This window comes from Piliocolobus tephrosceles, chromosome 17 (genome assembly GCF_002776525.5).
Source record: "Piliocolobus tephrosceles isolate RC106 chromosome 17, ASM277652v3, whole genome shotgun sequence".
NCBI classification, from domain to species: Eukaryota; Metazoa; Chordata; class Mammalia; order Primates; family Cercopithecidae; genus Piliocolobus; species Piliocolobus tephrosceles.
Genome location: NC_045450.1, coordinates 5,224,682 through 5,246,623, shown reverse-complemented (window position 1 = coordinate 5,246,623; position 21,942 = coordinate 5,224,682). Strand labels below are relative to the sequence as shown.

Genomic DNA, 21,942 nt, shown 5'->3' with positions numbered 1-21,942 from the left:
CAACTCAGCCGATTAAACTCCCTCTCAGAACTTTGATCTTGAGCAAAGGGATTCGAGGGTGAAGTAAGACTGAAGGTCTATCCTTCCAAAGTGGTATGTGAGCGAATGACTAAAGTTTACCTAGCCCTTCCAAGCACTTTTTTTCTTAATTTTTATTTATTTATTAGTTTTTGAGACAGTCTCCGCTCTGTTGCCTAGGCTGGAGTGCAGTGGCATGATCTTGGTTCACTACAACTTCCACCTCCAGGGTTCAAGGGATTCTCCTGCCTCAGCCTCCCCAGTAGCTGGGATAACAGGCGTACACCACCATGTCTGGCTAACTTTTTTGTATTTTTAGTAGAGATGGGGTTTCACCATGTTGGCCAGGCTGGTCTCGAACTCCTGGCCTCAAGGAATCCACCTGCCTCGGCCTCCCAAAGTGCTGGGATTACACGTGTGAACCACTGCGCCCGGCCCCAAGTACTTGTTACACATCAACTCATTTAAACTTCACGGTAATACTGAGATGAGTGATATCATCGCCATTTTACAGATCAGAAAATTGAGGCAGAAAGCTGTTAAATAGCCTTCTCTATGTAGCAGAGTCAAAGACACGAACCCAGGCCGACTCCTGCACCTAACCTCCACATTGCACTTCCATCAAGGTCCTCTGGAACTGCCTGACTCCTGTCTGCTGCAAGCCTAGTTCTTCAAGAGAACCTTATTTCTACAAGTTCCCCAACAGCCTTCCAATGAAGTCCCTTTTGCTTCAAATACGCAGGTATTCTCTATTGTCTACTTCCAAAAAACTTTCAATGATATATTAAGGGAGTATCAAACTGGGTATACTTGTAAATGTGTGTGCTTGAAAGTGTAATTTGAAAGTGGAAGTAGAGACAGAGCTCCCCAACTGCTATGGGTTAGTATGCATATTAGCGTGATATGGGTTGGCTGTGTCCCTGCCCAAATCTCATCTTGTAGCTCCCACAATTCCCAAGTGTCATGGGAAGGACTCAGTGGTAGGTAGCCGGATCATGGGGTGGGTCATTCCCATGCTGTTCTCATGATAGTGAATAAGTCTCACGAGGTCTGACGGATTTATAAAGAGGAGTTCCTTTGCACAATTTACCTCTTACCCACCACTGTGTAAGAAGCCCCTTTGCTCTTCCTTCATCTTCTGCCATGATTGTGAGGCCTCCCCAGCCATGTGGAACCCATCCGGAAAATGCCACTAAACCTCCTTTTCTTTATAAATTACCCAGTCTCCAGTATGTCTTTACTAGCAGTGTGGGAACAGACTAATAAATAGGGTGAAAAACAAAAACAAGATGCTGTAAAAAATGACCCCAGAATTTCAGAGGCCTAACTTAATCAAGATTGTTGATTGCTGATGTCACGGGTGGTATGCATGGGGGAGGGGCAGGGGACCTCTGCTCTGCTCCATGCAGTCATTTAGGGATCAATGCTTCTTCCAGGACAGGACTTCGCCGTCTTCAACACGTGGCTTCTGAGGCTGGTATGGAAGAATAAAGTACAGAGGATCCTGGAGGAGAGATTTTTTTTATGGTCAAGTTTAAAGGTAGCATTTATTGCTTCTTACTCATATTCTACTAGCCAAAATATAATCTCATGGCCCCAGACCGAACGCAAGAGGACTGGGATGTATAATCTAGCTGATGGCCCAGGAGCAAAATGAAACAGATTTGGCACACTCGACCTCTTCCCACTACAGCAAGAAAATGTATTCAGTGTTCACCATATGCCCAACACAATATTAGGCAGCTTGCAGGAACTTTAAGCAAATCTCTGTATAAATTTATGATTTACTTGAAAAGATAGAATACACATTTCTGAAACACATGAGAATTACCCTAAACCAATAGAACATCCAAAATCATCTAGAGGAATAATAGAAGAAATTTCCATGAAACAAGAGATAACCTTTTCATGTATTAAATGTTAAAATATGTTTAAACGCTATTACAAAATTTCTCCCCAGGGTGAGGTGAAGCCGATATACTCATACATGGCTTATGATTATGTAAAATAATACAACTCTTACAGAAAGTCATCCTGGGCCATGTGCAGTGGCTCACGCCTGTAATCCCAGCACTTTGGGAGACCGAGGCAGGCAGATCACTTGAGGTCAGAAGTTTGAGACCAGCCTGGCCAACATGTAAAACCCCATCTCTACTAAAAATATCAAAATTATCCAGGCATGGTGGGGGGTGCCTGTCATTCCAGCTACTCAGGAGGCTAAGGCACAAGAACCGCTTGAACCCAGGAAGCAGAGGTTGCAGTGAGCGGAGATCATACCGCTGCACTCCAGCCTCAGTGACCGAGCGAGAACTCTGTTTCAGTGACTCACCCCTGCAATCCCAGCACTTTGGGAGGCAGAGGCGGGCTGATCACCTGAGGTCAGGAGATCAAGACCATCCTGGCTAACCCGGTGAAACCCTGTCTCTAGTAAAAATACAAAAATTAGCCGGGCGTGATGGCGGGTGCCTGTAGTCGCAGCTACTCAGGAGGCTGAGGCAGGAGAATGATGTGAACCCGGGAGGCAGAGCTTGTAGTGAGCCGAGATCGCGCCACTGCACTCCAGCCTGGCTGACAGAGCAAGACTCTGTCTCTAAAAAATAATAATAATAATAATAATTTTAGATTAAAAAGTATTGAGGAAATTTTCACTGCTAATGATTTAATTATTATCACATTCATCCTTGAAAATTGTTGTGATGCCCTGAATTTTAGTTTCTTTTCTAGAATTTTTGTCATTAAAATTTCTACAAGATAATAGCAAAGAAAATTTGTAGACTAGATTTTCTATGAAAAATTATATGAATCAGTTTTTGTAGATGACAAGTGTTTCCTGAATTTATTTAATAGGTCACAGTTTGGTTCTAAATTAAATTTCACACACCAAGTTTTAAAGTTGGCTTCTATAAAAGTAGGCAGTTAAAAAAAATTACCTTCATGTTACTTGCTGGACCTGGTAAGTAAAGATATTTATTACTGCATTATTTAAAATAGCAAAACATGGAAGCAATTTATATGTCCAACTATAGGGGAATGGTTGAATAAATAATGGCACATTCTTTAAATTAAATCTAATGCAGTTATGAAAAGTCATAAGTATGAAAACCAGGGAGAATATGGAAAAAATAAGTGTAGTGTTAAGCAAAAAAAGAACTGAGAATTATGAGTAGCCTTGGATTGTGATTATATCAGATAAACAACAACAAAATTATTTACAGTGAGATGGAAAGTCTTACTATCTTTCAAATATTTATAATGGTTTCATATTACTTTTATTTTATTATTTTATTTTATTTTGAGGTGGAGTCTTGCTCCATCACCCAGGCTGGAGTGCAGTGGTATGATCTCGGCTCACTGCAACCTCCGCCTCCTGGGTTCAAGCAATTCTTATGCCTCAGCCTCCTGAGTAGCTGGGACTACAGGCACGTGCCACCAAGCCCAGCTACTTTTTTGTATTTTTAGTAGAGATGGGGTTTCACCGTGTTGGCCAGGCAGGTCTCAAACTTCTGACCTCAGGTGATCCACCCACCTCAGCCTCCCAAAGTGCTGGGATTACAGGCATGAGCCACCACACTGGTGCCATATTATTACCTTTAAATAATTTTTTAGGATACAAGGTGGCATTGTTTTAACATATAAGTAAAGGAATCACCAGGATGCACTGGGCCGGTCCCTATAGATGAGCACCAGGGTGATACGCACACACCCAAGCGTGAGGCACCTGCTATACACTGTGTATGTGTGTGTGCGTAAAACCTTGAGGAAAATGCCATTTGCCTCATCCATTTTTCCAAAGATGGTTCAAAGACAGTGTTTATCACTAAATTCCTCCAAAACCTTAAAACCACATGTGTACATTTGCACTTGTGAGTCACTGAAATCTAGTTTGAGATCATTAGCAACACTGGACAGGGTGACCCAGCCTGTCATAGCATGGGGACAGGTGGGGAGGTTACAGGTGGAAATGGACTGACTCACATTCAGGCTGTCACAGCCTGGTCTCAGCCTGCAGGGCTCATGCCGAAAATGGTACAGGCAGGGGAGCCAGGGACTAGGGTCCAGATGAGACATCAGGCTCCATCACCCACTGGCTGAGTCACCCAGGCAGGAGAGCTCACCTGTCTCCCTGGGCCTCTATTTCTCCATCTGAAAAGCAAGCATCACAGTCACTATGGTCAAAATGTGTCCTCTAGAATTCATGTGTTAGAAACAACCCCCAGTGCAACCATGTTAGGAGGTGGGGCCTAATGGGAGGTGTTGAGGTTGTGACGGCCTCACCCTCATGAATGGATTAATGCCATTATAAAAAGGGCTTGCAGGAGTGGGTTCACTCTCGGGTGCTTTTGTCCTCATGTCTTCCATCATGTGATGATGCAGCAAGAAGGCCCTTGCCAGACACTAGCACCTCAATCTTAGGCTTCCCAGTTTCCAGAAAAATGTCTGTCTGTTATGTATTACCCAGTCTCAGGTCTTCCGTTGTAGCAGCAAAAAATGGACTAAGACAACAGTGCTGCCTATGGGCTCCTTGAGAATTAAAGGGAATGCAGGAGGCCCACCTATCCTTGGATCGGATCCACACGTCCTGAACTCATGGTAATTTCTACTGTGATGGTCTGGAGGGGTGTGACGAGTGGGTTGTTTTTCTTTTTCAAGTGTTCTGTGGTGCTTGTATACAGCTTTTCATGAAAATTTACAAGGCACAAGTCACCCATTTATCCCACTCTTTGACCTGGGGTAAATTCTGTATCCTCTCTCGGCCTCAGTGTTCTCATCTGTAGAATGGGAATGGTGGTGCGTCCCTCACAGGTTTATTGTAAGGCTAAATGAGCTAACTCATGTAGACATCTCGCACAGAGTCTGGCTCATACTGAGTGCAAAATAAAGGCTGCTAGCTGTTGGTTTTTGCTAGGATCAAAATAATCAACTTCTGCTCATTTCTATTCCGATGAATTGGCGCTCAGAAGCTGGCTTTCTACAAGATAGGGCTGGGTCAGGAAAAACAATAAAAAGAGCAGCTAAATGCATTGAGTCCCTATGACATGTCAGGCACTCCTATGAGTGCGCAGTGGTTCCCTCCCTCAAAGGATGGGGGAACAGAGGAACGGCCTTTGCCCAGCTCTGGCTGAGAGCTCTTGGATTAAGAATAACTGATACAGAGACATCTCACCCCTTTGCCCTAACCAGTGCCAAGAGGCCCATTGCCTATGAGACGATGACACCTATGACCCGGTTCACAGATCCAGAGCCAGTGAGGAGCTCTTAGAGCCAGATCAGATGAAAACTAGACAGAGATGAGCAGGTGTTGGAGTAATTTTCACTGCAGGTCATAGAAACTGGCTGAAGGTAGCTCACGCCAGATAAAAAGGATGTTTACTGGATAAAATCAGAGTGTCTCATGAAAACTAAGAGTGACAGTAGGGTAACCAACCATCCTAGCTTGCCCAGGACTTTCTGTTTTATTCTTGCATTTTAGGAAGCTCCTCAGTCCCAGGCAGACTGAAGCTATTGGCGGCCCTGGAATCAGGTGCCACAGAAGTGGGACCCCTGTGGGATTCTCACCACGTCTCTCCTCCCTGCTTCCCTTTGCATGCCTCTTCTCTCTTGCCCCCAAGCATCCACCCTTCCCAGCCTCCTCTCACATGCGGTGCAAGGTGGCAGCCCCAGGCTTTGAGCCTTTCCCTTTCCTGCAGGCACTGCCAAGACAGGCTGAGAATCTCTCACCCCTAACACCAGATTTCCAGAGGAGGGAAGCTGATCAGCCAAGCCAGGCCAGGTATCCACCCAGATCTTCCTCTACTGTGGCCAAGAGAAGGACCCTATGGTGGGGAACTGGAGCACCTATTACCTGCTGAACACTGCTCCAGAAAACATAAGAAATACTACCAAAAAAATGAAACAGAATAAATGGTGCCATAAACGAATGTTTGTATCCCCACTACATTTTTTTTTTTTTTTTTAATGGAGTCTCGCTCTGTCACCCAGGCTGGAGTGCAGTGGCATGATCTTGGCTCACTGCAAGCTCTGCCTCCCAGGTTCACGCCATTCTCCTGCCTCAGCCTCCCAGGTACCTGCCACCTAGCCCCACTAATTTTTTGTATATTTAGTAGAGATAGGGTTTCACCATGTTAGCCAGGATGGTCTTGATCCCCTGACCTCGTGATCCGCCCACCTCAGCCTCCCAAAGTGCTGGGATTACAAGCGTGAGCCACTGCGTCCACCCCCACTCCAATTTTATATGTTGAAATCCTAACCCCAAGGTGATGGTATCAGGAGGTGGAGCCTTTGCGAGGGGATTAGGTCATGAGGGTGGGGCCCTCGTGAATGGGATTAGTGCACTTGTCAAAGGGACCTCAGAAAGCTGCCTTGCCCCTTCCACTACTTGAGAGCATGGCGAGAAGGCACCACCTGTGAACTAGGAAGCCAGCCCTCACCAGATTCCAAATCAGCTGATGCCTTGATATTAGAATTTCCAGCCTCTAGAACCATCAGCAATAATTTATTGTTTCAGTCAGTCAGTGTACAGTATTTTTGTCATAGCAGCCTAAACTGACCAAGACAGACAGATAAAGAAAGATGGGATGCGACAGTCAAGGACAGCCTTTCCGAGGAGGCATATGTTAGTTTCCTATGGCTGCTGTGACAATTATCACAAACTGGGTGGCTTAAACAATGCACATTTATTTCCTTGTAGTTTTGTAGGCTAGAAATCCAAGATAGGCTAAAATCAAGAAGCAGGACTCTGCTCTGGGGAGAAGCCCTTTCCTTGCCTTTTACATCTTCTAGAGGCCACCCACATTCCTTGGCTCATAGTCCCTTCATCCACCTTCAAGCCAGCAGCCATGGGTTGAGTCTTTCTCACATTGCATCTCTCTGATTCTGACTCCTCTGTCTCCCTCTTCCATCTTTTAAGCGTCCTGTGATTACACTGGGCCCACCAGAATAACCCTATTTCAAAGTCAGCTCATTAGCAACTTTAATCCATGTGCAATATGAATTCTCTTTGCCAAGCACCATAACATAGCCACAGGTTCTAGAGATGAGGACGTGGACATCTTCAGGGGAGAAGGGATTACATCACCTACTACAAGGTAATACTTAAACAGAGGCCCTGGAACAAGCCTGCACTGTGAAGGCTGAGTCCAAACACACCTGCCTCAGTCCATCTGTGCAAGGGGCAGGGAGGGGAGAGAGGGCACACAGAACACAGATCATTGTGAGCAGGACGGGCTTCTCCAGAGGTGTCTCCATACAGCTCCATATGGCTTCCTGGCTATGACTGGAGGTGAAGTTAACATCTGCCTCTACAGCAAACAGCACATGTCTTATCGTATGCCAAGAGGCAAAGCACAAACTCCTTCCGGGGTCCAGTGTCCCAGATGTGGTTTCTAACTCCAGACCCTTCCTAGAAGCCACTGTCAGAGGGTTAGCCCCGTGCGGCACTCATGCCCTCAGTCAGAGGTGTGCAGAAAGGAGCTGTGGGCAGTGGTTCTCCCAGGAGGGAGGTAAGGAAGTAGGGAGATGTGATGGAGAGCGGTGGTTTAGCGGTATCTATGATGATGTTTCTTAACAGACCCAAAAAGGTCTGAAGCAAATACTGCACAATTATGTTGCTAATTGAGAGGGTGGGGTCTTTTCTTATTTTCTGCTCCTTAAAAAAAAAAAAAAAAAAAAAAAATTTAAGAGATGGGGTCCTGCTTTGTTGCATAGGCTGGTCCTGAACTCCCCTGATCCTTAGGGGTTCCTCCTGCCTTCACCTCTCAAAGTGCCGGGATTACAGGCATGAGCCATTACACCCAGCCAGTCCTTTTCTATAGGTTTGAAATATTGCACAATCAGAAAGAAGCTAATAAATTACCAGGGAAACACACTCACAGAACACCTAAACCTCCTTCAAGGCAACATCCAGTCTGATTTTGACATTACTGAAAAGCTAAAAGTGCACCCCACTGGGAATGCAGCTGAAAATTAGACTAAGAACTCCTCAGAGAAGAGGCTCCCAGGGAGATACCTTATGCGGCCCCACCTGTCCTGCTGCAGGTACACCCAATGCCCATGGCTCCCACATCTGGCCAGGAGTTAAACTCTAGAATAGAGGAGAAGTCTGGAGGGTCTGGTTTGGTATGTGTTTTTAAATTCCGTGATTCATGATACAACCAAAGGTTCTGCTCGTGTGAAGCACAAAGGGGAGATGAAATATGGACCCAGAAGTACGACAGCAGTTCATTGTGCCCCACTGCAGGATGCCAGGCACACCCAGCTGTCCTGGAATAACGGCACCCTGAGGGAGGCCCTCTGCACCCCTCCACCCACCCCTGTTTCATCCTGGGTTGCGGGGAGCATGCCTGAAGCCCCTCTCCTTGTATCAACCCTGGAAATTAGCAGAGCCAACCTCTGATCCTTCTTGGACATCAGAAAAGCTCAAGAACCTTCCCCTCTGACATCTGAAACTCCAAAGTTCATCACAGATTTCAACCTGAATTTGGAATCTTTCAAGGCAAGTATTATTATTCCAGCCTTGAAACTAGTCATTAGCTTACTCAACAAATGGTTATTAAGCACCTACCATGTGTTGGGTGTGGCTTCATGCGCTGAGAATACAGCAGTGAGCCAAAAAGACCAAAATCACAGGTCTCATGGAGCCTATGGTATAGCTGGAGACAGATGACAAACAAGGAAAACAGGCAATATATTAAAACACGTCAGTCAGGCACGGTGACTCACACCTGTAATCCTAACACTGTGGGAGGCCAAGGCAGGAGGACTGAGTCCCAGGAGTTTGAGGCCAGCCTGGGCAACACAGTGAAACCCTATCTCTACAAAAGATTAGCCAGATATAGTGGCACTCATCTATAATCCCGGCCACTCAGGAGGCTGAGATGGGAGGATCACCCGAGCCCAGGAGGTCAAGGTTGCAGTGAGCTGTGACCGCAACACTGCGCTTCAATGATAGAATAAGACCCTGTCTCAAAAAAGTATACATACACATGTATTTTAATCTATATATTTAAATCTATTTTTAAATACATATAAACATATTAACATATCATTATGTAATGTGTTATTATATCATTACAGCTAATTGATATACAGTAATGTGTATATATACATATATAACTATACATTAGCACATTACATATATATGTTAGTTGGTTATTAGTTACAACTGCTAAGCGGGGAAAGTAAAGCAAGGAAGGAAAAAGGGGTGGGGGAGCGAGGGGTGGTTTACAGTCCCAGCTGGGTGGCCTTTAAAGGTGACACTGAAGAAGACCAGACTGGGTGCAGTGGCTCATGCCTGTAATCCCAACACTTTGAGGGGCAGGAGTAGGAGGACCCCCTGAGGCCAGGCGTTTGAGATCAGCTTCGGCAATATAGCAAGACTCTGTCTCTACAAAATAAAAATAAAATAAATGAGTTGAGCATGACAGTACATGCCTGTAGTCCCAGCTACTCAGGAGACCAAGATGGGAGGATCGCTTGAGCTTAGGAGTTTGAGGCTGCAGTGAGCTATGATTGTGCCACTGCACTCCAGCCTGGGCAACAAAGGGAGACCTTATCTCAGGGAAAAAAAAAAAAAGAGTGAGACGGGAGCCACTGGTGGCATCTGAGCGCCCGAGTGACGGACCCTGATTGCTGCGTGAAGAGGAAGCACAGAAGCAGGAAGCTGGCCAGAGGTGGCTCAATAACCCCTCACGGAGAGCTGAGGGTCACAGCGGAGTGTAGCCACGGGGCACCAGGCTGGGAGGACCACTGGGTTATGGAGGCTGGGTCATCACAATAAAGCCCTCAGTAAACACTGGTGCAAACCGCAGCTAGGATGGGGGCTGAAGGGTGTTAGAATTTTTAGAGTGATGTTTACATTTTTGCTTTGTCCCTTCACATCTCTGTGCCTCCTTTTTCTCCATCTTGAAATGGAGCATAACATGAGCCACCCCCGGGGTGATGCTCTGTGCACTCAGCTGCCCACTTCCCTAGGATGTGTCGTTAGATTCCATGACTTAAAAAGCAGGTGAGACTCAAAGAGGAGGAGTTAACTCTGGTGACCTTGACGAGGAGGGCAGATTATCTTTCCAGGTGACACTGTCATCAATGCTGTACCCTCAGATTCAATCACAGAGAATAAATCCTTTATCAAGATATGAGTGGTGAAAAAATCACCACCTCCCCCAAAGAGCCCATCTTCCAAGAAAGCCCATCCCCACTTGGATCCTTTTTTATTACTCTCGGAAAGGTGGTGTGAAAATTTGATAAGGCAAGATATCAAAGTTCTGGCATGTCACAGAGAGGGCTCTCGCTTGCTGATAACGTGCAGATACGGCAAGTTGAAAAGTACTTTTTTTATTGCTTTGGGGCTCTCAATTTGTACCAGAGTTCCACAGCTGCTGGCTGAGTCAGCCCATTCCTAACCACTCAACCTTCCAGAACATCATCTCCGCAAACCTGCAGTGCAGTGCTAATTTCTGAGATTATCCTCTGGGTAAAAACGAACTGTCTCCTGGTGGCAGGGTGGGGTAGGTCACTACATCCACAAAAAAAAAAAAAAAAAAAACAATGGTGGCAAACAGCAGGTGCTGAGGCTCTCTCCTGGGCACAGGGTCGCTGTCCCCCAAGGAACACAAGTGTTCCAAATGCAACACCCTGGGAAGGATTTTCTCTTTGCTCACTCCTGCCACAGGAATGTCGTCCACAGATGCTGCCATGTTTAAAATTTTTAAGTCTCTCCTTTGGAACATAAAGATGTCGAGTTTTCTTCCTCAGTAGCCAAAGTACTGCAAAGAGCCCATGGAGACATAGATGAAACGTGATACTCATGAGTTGGTTGTTGTCCTTACTGGAGCTGAATGATGGGTACACAGCATGCATTGAATGAGTCTCTCTGCTTTTCATATATTTGAAATTTTCTTTTTTTTTTTTGGAGACGGAGTCTCACTCAGTTGCTCAGGCTGGAGTGCAGTGGTGCAATCTCGGCTCACTGCAAGCTCCACCTCCTGGGTTCACGCCATTCTCCTGCCTCAGCCACCAGAGTAGCTGGGACTACAGGCACCCACCACCACACCCAGCTAATTTTTTGTATTTTTAGTAGAGACGGGGTTTCACCATGTTAGCCGGGATGGTCTCGATCTCCTGACGTCATGATCCACCCACCTCAGCCTCCCAAAGTGCTGGGATTGCAGGCATGAGCCACCACGCCCGGCCATATTCAAAATTTTCTATAATTAGAAAAAAAATTTAGGTCGGGTGTGGTGGCTCACGCCTGTAATCCTAGCACTTTGGGAGGCCAAGGCAGGTGGATCACCTGGGGTCAGGAGTTCCAGACCAGCCTGACCAACATGGTGTAACCCCATCTCTACTAAAAATACAAAAATTAGCCAGGTGTGGTGGTGCATGCCTGTACTCCCAGCTACGTGGGAGGCTGAGGCAGAATCGCTTGAACCCAGGAGGCAGAGGTTGCAGTGAGCCAACATCATGCCACTGCACTCCAGCTTGGGTGACAGAGCAAGACTCCATCTCAAAATATAGATAGAGAGAGAGAGAGAGATTTAACCATCCTCAGAGCAAGTTGGCAACAGCTAATAAAATGACAAGTGTGCATACCCTTGGACTCAGCAATTCCACTTCTTCAGATTCATCCTGCAGACACACCAGCAAAAGTGCCGCATAAAGCATTGTTCCTACCACACTCATAAGAGCAAAAGGCTGGAAACAAGCTAAATGTTCAACAAAAGGGGATTGGCTAAGTAAACGATGGCACAGAGGAATCGCACATGTGCCACTGATAAAAGGAAAAAGACACTCTATGGCCTGACATGGGACAACCTCCAAGGTAGATTGAAGTGGGCAGAATTCTGGTCCCCCAAAGATATCTGTGTTCCTGTGAATATGTCACTTTATGTTACAAAAGGGACTCTGCAGATGTGATCAAGTCAAGGGTGTTAAGATGAGGACATCACCCTTGATTATCCAGTTTAACCCAATGTAATCACAAGAGTCTCTAAACAGGGAGAAGGATCAGAATCAGAGAGAGACTTGAAGATGTCACCCCACTGGCTTCAAACAGAGAGAAGAAGCCACGAGTCAAGCAATGCAGGCAGCCTCCAGGACTGTAAAAGGCAAGGGAATATCTTGATGTCACAGTGAGACCTGTTTTGGACTTCTGGCCTCCAGAACTGTGGGGAAAAAATTAGTTTGCATTGTTTTAAGACATTACATTTGTAGTAACTTGTTACTGCAGGAATAAGAAACTAACACATAATTAAAAAGAAAAAGCAGTATGCAAAAATCTTTATCAGCTGGGTGTGGTACTTCATGCCTATAATCCCAGCACTTTGGGAGGCTGAGATGGGAGGACTGATTGACCTCGGGAGGTTGAGGCTGTGGTGAACTGTTGTGTTAGTCTGTTCTCACAATGCAAATAAAGACCTACCAGAGACTGAGTCATTCAGAAAGGACAGAGGTTTCATGGACTCACAGTTCCACATGGCTAGGGAGGCCTCACAATTGTAGCAGATGGTAAAAGAGAAGCAAAGACACGTCTTACACGGCAGCAGGCAAGAGAGCTTGTGCAGGGAAACTCCCATTTATAAAACCATCAGATCTCCTGAGACGTATTCACTGTCATGAGAACAGCATGGAGAAAACTGCCCCCATGATTCAGTGTCCACCTAGCCCCACCCTGGACACGTGGGAATTATTACAATTCAAGGTGAGATTTAGCCAAACTATATCAACTGTGATGGCATCATTGCACTCCAGCCTGGGTGACAGAGCAAGACTGTCTCAAACTTTTTTTCTTTTTTCTTTTTTTCCTGAGACGGAGAGTCTCGCTCTATCACCCAGGCTGGAGTACAATGGCGTAATCCCGGCTCACTGCAACTTCCACCTCCTGGGTTCAAGCAATTCTCCTGCCTCAGCCTCCTGAGTAGATGGGATTACAGGCGCCCACCACCACTCTTGGCTATTTTTTGTATTTTTAGTAGAGACGGGGTTTCGCCATGTTGGCCAGGCTGGTCTCGAACTCCTGACCTCAGATGATCCACCCACCTCAGCCTCCCAAAGTGCTGGGATTACAGGCGTGAGCCGCCATGCCCAGCCAAAAGTTTGTTTAAAAAGTGTTTATCATAAGCTATCATTTACAGGAGATGGATAGATACAAACACAGATATAGATGCTGCTACAGATACAGATGTAGATGTATGAATATACTCTGTGGAAGGAGACAAGAAACTGGCAACACTGGTGACCTGCAGAGATGACAGCTGGCAGAGGGAGTAAAGGCGTGTAAGAATGTCTTTTCCAATGTGTACCTCTTCGTATCTTTTGATTTTTGCATCATGTGAATATACTGGCTAGTGAAAACAGTAAAATTCCAATGACAATATTCCTACCTCCATTACCACAACATACATATTTTCATGATTCTTTTATTTAATATGTATAGGGCTTTCGCCAGACATGGTGGCTTACCTGTGTAATCCTAGCACTTTGGGAGGTTGAGACAGGTGGATCACTTGAGGTCAGGAGTTCAAGACCAGTCTGGCCAATATGGTTAAACCCCATCTCTACTAAAAATACAAAAAGACAAATTAGCTGGGCATGGTGGCAGACATCTGTAATCCCAGCTACTTGGGAGGCTGAGGCAGGAGAATCACTTGAACTCAGGAGGCAGAGGTTATAGTGAGCCAAGGTCATGCCACTGCACTCTAGCCTGAGTCTCAGAGACAGATTCTGTCTCAAAAAAAAAAAAAAAAAAAAAACCAATGTATAGGTCTGGATGCAGGGGTTCATGCCTGTAATACCAGCACTCTGGGAGACTGAGGTAGGAGGATCACTTGAGTTCAGGTGTTCAAGACCAGCCTGAACAACAAAGCAAGACCCTCACCTCTACAAAAATCAAAAAAAGCCAGGTGTGGGCCAGGTGCAGTGGCTCACACCTGTAATCCCAGCACTTTGGGAGGCCAAGGAGGGTGGATCACCTGACGTCAGGAGTTCAAGGCCAGCTTGGCCAACATGGTGAAACCCCGTCTCTACTAAAAATACAAAACTTAGCCGGGCGTGGTGGTCTGTGCCTGTAATCCCAGCTACTCAGGAGGCTGAGGCAGGAGAATTTGGCGGCTGAAACCCAGGAGGCGGAGGTTGCAGTACGCCAAGATCGCACCATTGCACTCTGGCTGGGCAACGAGCGAAACTCTATCTCAAAAAATAAATAAATAAATAAATAATAGCCAGGTGTGGTGGCATGCATCCTAGCTACTCAGGACACCAAGGCAGGAGGATCGCTTGAGCTCAGGAGGTCAAGGCTAGAGCGAGCTGTGTTCACGCCACTGCACTCCAGCCTGGAGAACACAGCATGACACTGTCTCAAAAAAAAATTAATTAATTAATTAAAATAAAATGTCTGAACTGAAGTAGCATAGAAATAGAGTTGCCACTACGACTGCTCTCCAGGGGTTGGGCTCCTGGGAAACTTGGTGCACTTGGGAAGGAGAGACAAAAACGTCTGGAAAACCTTCCTGGATTTCACTAGCTACATGGTATTCACCAACCCAAAGGGCGTCAGCCAGTGCCCCCTTTCAAGGCACACTCAGAGGGGAAGTTTCTCCCCATCAATATGGAAGCCTCTCTAGTCCTCTATGGATTCCACCCCTCACCCAACACATCCCAAAACAGCAGGAGGAACAGGTTCCAACGCAGTCTCATTCTGAAGCCTGGTCTGTCCTGTAGTTCTCCAAATAGGCCAGCGCTAGACTCTTCAACAGTCCTTCCTCTACCAAAAAAAAACTCTCAATTATTCCATTTTATGTATCCGCCAAGGAAGCAGAAGAGGACTAGAACAGCCCCAGGCAAAAATGCTCCCAGACCTAAAGTGATTAGCTTTATGCAAGCCATTATGCAAATTTATGGCCATTTCAAAGCTATTCAGCCTTGAGGAGACCAAGCAGAGAATGGAGAGTAGAATTCAAAAGTTTTTGATTATCCAAGTTCCCTCAGATTCTAATTTGAATATTAAAACTCACAGTGATTACTATGTGGCCCGTGTACCATCAGACCTTTTAAAGCTTTAGTTACACTTTGCCCAAAATCAGGGATGTAAAAAATTCAAAACACCGACAGGAGGAACAAAGGTTGATCTCAGTGTCATCAGTCCAGGGAAGCGTTTTCTTTTCTCACCTTTGAACCCAGAGCACAGCATCAGCTTTGAGCCAGGTCTCACCACTTATCTCCAGGATAACGAGGTGAGGGAGCCCAGACCCACCCCTGAGCTCAAAGGGGGTGAGCCAGGGTCCACATCCAGGCCACTGAGAACTAGTGAAACGGGTGTGGGATAGGATGAGGTTTCTCTTTAAATAGCCTAATCAATCCTTTATTTTTTAATTCATAGTACCCCCTCCACTCCTTTTTCCTTTTTCTCTTCCTTTCTGGTTTTGTTATATGCCTAGACATGCCACAGTACCAGGCGTTATCAGTACCTACTCACATTCCTTTCCTTATTTGGAAAGAAGACTAGCTCTCTAGCTCATTGCAGCCACCCCTCCCCCTTTCCCTCTCTCCCTTGCGTGCCCACCTTATCTAAAAAAGTTTAAATGTTCAGCCAACCGGGATTAGTTCAGACTGTACAACCTGATCGCGGCCAGTGGGGAAAGGGTACAGGTGCAGGACTTGCGTCAGGAATAAAGGCTTTTGTGCCTCTTTGTTCAGGTGTGCTCTCATGGCGACTGGCCAAGGAGAAGCACCCATTTGCACAGAAAATCACTTTGCGAAAAATCCTTTGAGTGTTCAAATTTCCTTAGGATTTTGAACTTTATGACCAACACTATTACAGAAGTTTAGAAATTATTTAGGCAGACAGTGAAGGTAACAAAGTCCTTAGTAACGTTTCCCTTTTAATAAAAAGCAGTCCCAAAATCATTTTCTTTTTTTTTTTTCAGTTTTTCTTTTTTTTTTTTTTTTTTTTTTTTGAGACAGTCTCTCGCTCTGTCGCCCGGGCTGGAGTGCAGTGGCACAATCTCGGCTCACTGCAACCTCTGCCCCCCGGGTTCAAGTGATTCTCCTGCCTCAGCCTCACGTCTGGCTAATTTTTGTATTTTTAGTAGAGTCAGGGTTTCACTATGTTGGCCAGGCTAGTCCCGCACTCTTGACCTCAGGTGATCCACCCGCCTTGGCCTCCCAAAATGCTGGGATTACCGGCGTGAGCCCCCACGCTCAGCTCCAAAATCATTTTTTTTTTTTTTTTTCTAACAAAGAGCAGCCTGTAAAATCAGGCTACAGACATAGAAAGGCAAGCTAGAAGCTTGTGCGGGTGAATACCGGCAGTTGTGCCAACAGGGAAGAGATTACCTGGGGACTAGGCATGTTCAAAATGGCGGCTCCATCTTCCCTTTTCTTTGTAAACCACGTGTACACAGTAAGGAGCAGGCAACATGGCTCTGGCCCGGCAAACACGCCATCTGCATAACACATTGGGGTGAGGCGGCCAGCTTCCTCAAGCGCTATGCAAATATCACATCTGGTCCAACCAATCTTTGGGCCCTATGTAAATAAGATGCTGCCTCCTCCAACCAGTCTATAAAAACCCGTGCCCTGCACCACAAAACCCGAAGTCTCACTAGGGCGCCCCCTCTCTCTTGCAGGAGATAATGCTATTCCTCTTTCTTTTTCTTTTCTTTTTTTTTTTTATTTTTTTTTTGAGATGGAGACTCGCTCTGTTGCCTAAACTGGAGTGGAATGGCACGATCTCGGCTCACTGCAACCTCTGCCCCCCGGGTTCAAGCAGTTCTTCTGCCTCAGCCTCGCAAATAGCTGGGACTACAGGCACGCACCACCACAGCCAGCTAATTTTTGTATCTTTAGTAAAGACGGGGTTTCACCATGTTGGCCAAGATGGTCTTGATCTCCTGACCTCGTGATCAACCCACCTCGGCCTCCCAAAGTGCTGGGATTACAGGCGTGAGCCACTGCCCGGCCTCTCTTTCTTTTGCCTATTAAACCTCTGCTCCTCTGCCAGTCATGGTGGCTCATGCCTGTAATCCTAGCACTCTGGGAGGCTGAGGCAGATAGATCACCTGAGGTCAGAAGTTCAAGACCAGCCCGGCCAACATGGCGAAATCCTGTCTCTACTAAAAATACAAAAATTAGCGTGGTGACCTGCACCTGTAGTCCCAGTTACCTGAGAGGATAAGGCAGGAGAAATCCTTGAACCCAAGAAGCGGATGTTGCAGTGAGTGGAGATTGCACCACTGCACTCCAGCATGGGCGACAGAACCAGACTCAGTTCAAAAACAAAACAAAAAAAAAACCCCATCCAGCCCTAAACCCACTTCTCATGTGTCGGTGTAGTCGGTTTCTGTGACATAAGACAACGAACCTTGTCTTATGAGAATTTGCCCCGGGCAAGGACACACTTCAAAACCGCCTTTGCAAAAATTGTAACTGAGGAAATTATGACAGTTGAAGAGATCAGACCTAACTGACCCCATCTTGCTTCTAACCTTTAAGCTGTCCTTCTTCAGTTCTGGGTATAGGAAGGAATTCAATTTACAGTTTGACTCTGAAACAAAATTGATAATAGCCCTTTCCTGAAAAGACCCCCTTCTTGCTTGGGGACGAGTCTGCCTTTGCAGGACTAACAAATTTGCTACAAGATTAGAAATTACAGTTTAGGGGTCATGCAGCCTTTGCCTCCAAGAGTCTGAACTTCCCCAGATTGCTGCTGGCTATAATATCACTATTGTAAAACCTAAAAGCAGTGCTTGAGATATTTTGCAGACCCTGCACAGGATGGATCAGCTGACAGCACCCAGGCAGGTAATCTGGATCAAACAGTCTGCCATCGTGCCCAGGAACAAAAGACAGCACGAAAACCTCACTTCAGTCTCCTATGATTCCATCTCCAACCTAACCAATCAGCAGTCCCCACTTCCCAAGCCTTTACCGGCCAAATGATCTTTAAAAACTTTGATCTTCAAATACTTGGGGAGACTGATTTGAATAATAATAAAACCCCAGTCTCCTGCACAACTGGCTCTAAGTGAATTACTCTTTCACCATTGCAACTCCCATCTTGATAAATCGGCTCTGTCTAAGCAGAGGGCAAGGTAAACCCATTGGGAGGTTACATTAGGACTCAGGAAAGCACTTGCTGAGCTCTTGCTATTAGCCAGACACACTTCAAAGTATGTTGCATGTGTGAACTAATTTACTCCTCAGAGCCACCCTTCAAGAGAGATGGTATTACTGTCAACCACATATGACAAATTGGGAAACCAAGGCACAATTAATGAGAGGCAGATAAGGGATTCCATCCAGCAATTCGATCACATTGTCACACCCACTGTGTGATCAGTGTGTGATCCTGTGGGATCACTATGCTTTCCCCTCTAAAGCATAGAAAACTGGAAATTTCAGATTTCTTAGGAAGGACACAGACAAGGAGGTCCATGAATGAGCAAGCACCTGGACAGGTTGGGATCCAGAGCCTGGGCATTGGGGGTAGCAGACAGCCTGGGTTTGACCTTGGACTGGACCGTGCTCCTTGTGTCATTATGGATTAGAGACTCTAAAAATTATTGGGTTTTGTTGTTGCTGTTGTTGTTGGCTTTTTTTTTGTTGTTCGTTTTTGTTTTTTGTTTTTGTTTTTGAGATGGAGTCTTACTCTGTCACCCAGGCTAGAGTGTAGTCATATGATCTCAGCTCACTGCAACCTCCACCTCCTCGGTTCAAGTGATTCTCCTGTCTCAGCCTCCTGAGTAGCTGGGATTACAGGCATGCGTCACCACACCCAGTGGATTTTTGTATTTTTAGTAGAGACAGGGTTTCGCCATGTTGCCCGGGCTTGTCTCGAACTCCTGACCTCAGGTGATCCACCCGCCTTGGCCTCCCAAAGTGTTAGGATTACAGGTGTGAGTCACTACACCCGGCTCCCAAAATCCTTTTCTTTTCTAACAAAGAGCTGCCTGTCAAATCAAGCTGCAGACATAGAAGGGCAAGCTATGTCAAATCACCATGCCTGGCTAATTTTTGTACTTTTAGTAGAGACGGGATTTCGCTGTCTTGGCCAGGCTGGTCTTGAACTCCTAACCTCAGATGATCCGACTGCTTTGGCCTCCCAAAGTGCTGGGATTACAGGCGTGAGCCACCGCACCCGGCCTATACTATTGTTAAGATATGACTCACATGCCGTACCATTTGTCTTCCTAAGTATACAGCTTGGTGGTTTTTAGTGTATTCACTAAGTTGCACAACTGTCACCGCTTCTAATTTCAGAATATTTCTTTAACCCTGAAAAAGAAATCCCATCCCCATTAGCAGTCACTTTCTAATCCTTCCCCCAAGTCTCAGGCAACCACTGATCTACTTTCTGTCTCTATGGATTTGCTTATCTTTCACAATAATGGAATCATACAATATGTCACCTTTCGTCCCTGCCTTCTTTCTTGAAGATCTTGTCTTTTAAAGATTCATCCATGTTGTAGCTTGTGTCAGTATAGTTGTCCTTTGGTATCCATAGGGGGATTGGCTCAAGGACCCTCCTCGGATCAATCCTTGGATCAAAAATCACTGCTCTCAAATCCCAGATATTAAATGTCACAGTATTTGTATACAACCTACAAACATCATCCTGTATACTTTAAATCTCTAGATTACTTAGAATGCCTAATATAATAGAAGTATTATGTAAATAGTTGTTACACTGTATTGTTTAGGGATTAATGACGAGAAACACAAGTCTGCACATGTTCAATACAGATGCAAACATTTTTTTTCTGAATCTTTTCAGTCCAAGGTTGGTTGAATCCATGGATGCAGAACCCATGAATGGGAGGCAGTTTGGCCCTTCGCAGTTCCCAGCCTGACTTTTCCCTTTAGCTTAGTGATTTGAGGGGCCCAATATATTTTCCTTTCATAGGAGATTGGTCTAAACTCTCTCTCCTTTCCCAAATAAATGAGGATTTTTTTTTTTTTTTTTTTGAGGACTTTCACTTGGTTGCCCAGGCTGGAATGGTGCAATGGCACAATCTCGGCTCACTGCAACCTCCACCTCCCGGGTTCAAGCGATTTGCCTGCCTCAGCCCCCTGAGTAGCTGGGACTATAGGTGCATACCACTATGCCCAGCTAATCTTTTTATTTTTAGTACAGATGGGGTTTCTCCATGTTGGCCAGGCTGGTCTCGAACTCCTGACCTCAAGTGATCGGCCTGCTTCGGCCTCTCAAACTGCTGGGATTACAGCTGTGAGCCACCGCACCTGGCCGAAATGACGATTTTTAAAGGAATTCTGTGGGTGAGTAAAAACCCCACTTCAATCCCACATCCAGCAAAGAGCTTGGATGGGGCAGCCTCCAACAAGTCTGATCAATGCCACTGCCTTTCTTAAGAGCCTTTGGTGGCTCCCTGTTCTCCAAAGATGAAAAATGTTTGCACGATTCTCCACCATCTGGCTTCAGCCTATTCGTACCATTGTTAGAGTAACTTTCAGTAGAGACAGGATTTCGCTGTCTTGTACTAACTCCAGTTAGTCTGGAGAAGGTCCTTTCAACTCAGACAGACCTGACTCCTCTCATTGACTGTGTGACCTTGGCAAATCCTCACCTCTCTGAGCCTGAAGATCCTTGTCTGTAAAGTAGGGGCAATCATGGCTCCCTGCAGGGTTGCTGTGGTTATTACATGGGAATATAACTGAAGAGCACCCAGCATAGCTTCTTGAAATACGCTAGACCAGCAGTCAATAAACTTTTGCATAAAGGCAGGTGCAATGGACTAAATAATTGTATTCCCCCAAAATTCATTCATTAAAATCTTGACCTCCAGTGTGATGGTATTCAGAAGTGGGGCTTTCAAGAGACAATTTGGTCATGAGGGAGGAGTTCTCATGAATGGGATTAGTACCCTTATAAAAGGGACCTCAAAGAGCTTTCTCATCCTCTTCCCACCATGTGAGGATATGATGAGAAGATGGCGGTTTGTGACCCAGAAGAGGACCATCTCCAGAACACAAACATGCTGGCACCCTGATCTCAAACTTTCAGCCTCCAGAAAAAAACAACCACAGGTGTGCCAGGCTCAGTGGCTCACACCTGTAATCCCAGCACTTTGGGAGGCCGAGGTGGGCAGAACACCTGAGGTCAGGAGTTTGAGACCAGCCTGGACAACATGGCAAAACCCCGCCTCTACTAAAAATACAAAAACTAGCTGGGTGTGATGGAGCTCGCCTGTAGTCTCAGCTACTGGGGAGACTGAGGCAGGAAAATCACTTGAATCCAGGAGGTGGAGATTGCAGTGAGCTGAGATTGCTCCATCACACAATAGCCTGAACAAAAAGAGCACATACAAAGGAATGTGCATGGCTGTATTCCAATAAAACTTTATGTATAAAAGCAGGTGGTAAGCCAGATTTGGCCTGTGGGCTTATTCCTAAGCCACGCAGACTCCTTGTGGCTGCCCTGCAGACAACCTTGCACCCCCACATCTCCAAGCTAGTGTATACCTAACATGACTTGAGTCTATAGCTAGACTCAAGCTAGTCTATTCTCCCAGAACTGCCAGCACGAACATCCTGCCTCATTTGCGAAGACTGGCCTGAGTTCCCCAGGCTCTGCAGGCTTCCACAGCCTGCAGCTCTATCAGATCATGTCTACACCATCTCATGGTGAGTGGTTTTGATACCAGCAGGCTGTGGAAGGTCCCAAACATGCTGGTGTCCAGGTTCTTAACACCATTGTGAGAAGGAATTCAAGGATGAGTCAGAAAATAGTGAAAGTACAGAGATTTATTGCAAAGCAAAAAGTACGGACTCCAGAAAGAGTAGAGCAGGTACACTCAAGAGAGATGTGCCATGAGGTTTGGGGTTTCCATCTTTAGGGGTTCCTTTAACCAGGGGGTGGGATATTCATGGAAATTCCTGGAAAAAGATGGAGATATCTTGAAACTGTGGTGC

General features: G+C 45.9%; 1 long non-coding RNA gene across 1 annotated transcript in view; it reads right to left on the bottom strand.

The window, feature by feature from the left end:
* Window positions 1-1,350: 1,350 nt before the first annotated feature.
* The window catches only part of LOC111551653, a 103,571-nt gene continuing 82,979 nt past the window's right edge, over window positions 1,351-21,942 (bottom strand). Inside the window, exon 4 of the long non-coding RNA XR_002734424.1 lies at window positions 1,351-1,522. This is a non-coding gene — a long non-coding RNA (uncharacterized LOC111551653). The remainder of the gene's footprint in view (window positions 1,523-21,942) is intronic.